This window comes from Mirounga leonina, unplaced genomic scaffold, assembly GCF_011800145.1.
Source record: "Mirounga leonina isolate KUSES-001 unplaced genomic scaffold, KU_Mleo_1.0 Mir_53, whole genome shotgun sequence".
Taxonomy (NCBI): domain Eukaryota; kingdom Metazoa; phylum Chordata; class Mammalia; order Carnivora; family Phocidae; genus Mirounga; species Mirounga leonina.
In genome coordinates this window covers 28,330,901-28,332,261 of record NW_023270807.1, presented here as the reverse complement: position 1 = coordinate 28,332,261, position 1,361 = coordinate 28,330,901, and the positions used below count along the sequence as shown (strand labels likewise).

The 1,361-nt window shown below is 38.9% G+C and overlaps 1 non-coding gene across 1 annotated transcript; it reads right to left on the bottom strand.

Annotated features, from left to right (window-relative positions):
* Window positions 1-410: 410 nt before the first annotated feature.
* LOC118001724 lies at window positions 411-592 on the bottom strand. The gene has a single exon (XR_004676827.1). It is a non-coding gene; the product is annotated as a U2 spliceosomal RNA (small nuclear RNA).
* Between the last annotated feature and the right edge of the window lie 769 nt (window positions 593-1,361).

The window sequence follows — 1,361 nt, the reverse complement described above, 5'->3', positions numbered from 1 at the left end:
ATAAAAAGAAGATTATTAAAACATTTTTTAAAAATAAAGAAAAAAATGATCCCGAAGTTTTGTTTTGTTTTCAAAAATTAAAAACTTAAGTATAAGAAAACAAAACCTAGGAGAGGAAATCACTAAAGACAGAAACAAAACCAAAGAAAGAAAAAAATGAGCAAAACCATTTCCACTGTTGGCTTATACCTGTATTCATGTTTGTAGTATGTAAGACCATAGTGCATGTATAAATATATATTCCACACACTCCTGCATTGTTGTCTCGACTGTCTTTTACTGATTCTAGTTGCACTTGAATAGCAAAGGCACACAGCAGGTAGATGGTCTAAGGGCCACCAGGTGGAGGCTCAGGAATCACCATATTGGGTGAACACATGGGAGCTGCCTGGTTATTCCCCTGTGCACAGAGGAGGTGCACTGCTCCTGGTACTGTAACACCATACATGGAGTGGACAGAGCAAGATCCTATTCCATCTCCCTCCTCCAAAAATCCATTTGATGTACTGTCCTCAGATAGAGGACATATCAGATATTAAACTGATAAGAACAGATACTACCCTTGATATTAGCCAAAAGGCTGAGAAGTGATGATCCCAAAGTTGTAAAAAATACCCACATCTATCACCCAGCAATCCTCAGTTTGTTTCCTGAGATTAAGAAGTCCTCATATCAGTGAGATCATATGATACATGTCTTTCTCTGATTGACTTATTTCACTCAGCATAATACCCTCCAGTTCCACCCATGTCCTTGCAAATGACAAGATCTCATTCCTTTTGATTGCTGCATAATATTCCATTGTATATATATACCACATCTTCTTTATCCATTCATCTGTTGATGGACATCTTGGCTTTTTCCACAGTTTGGCTATTGTGGACATGGCTGCTATAAACATCGGGCTGCATGTACCCTTTCGGATCCCTACATTTATATCTTTGGGGTAAATACTCAGTAGTGCAATTGCTGGGTCATAGGGTAGCTCTATTTTCAACTTTTTGAGGAACCTCCATACTGTTTTCCAGAGTGGCTGCACCAGCTTGTGAATTCTTTTTTATTTTATTTTATTATGTTATGTCAATCACCATATATTACATCATTAGTTTTTGATGTAGTGTTCCATGATTCATTGTTTGCATATAATACTCAGTGCTCCATTCAGTATGTGCTCTCTGTAATACCCATCACCCGGATAACCCATCCCCCCACCCCCCTCCCCTCTAGAACTCTCAGTTTGTTTCTCAGAGTCCATAGTCTCTCATGGTTCATCTCCCTGTCCGAATCCCCCCCTTCATTTTTCCCTTCCTGCTATCTTCTTCTTCTTCTTCTTCTTCTTCTTCTTCTTCTTCTTCTTCTTC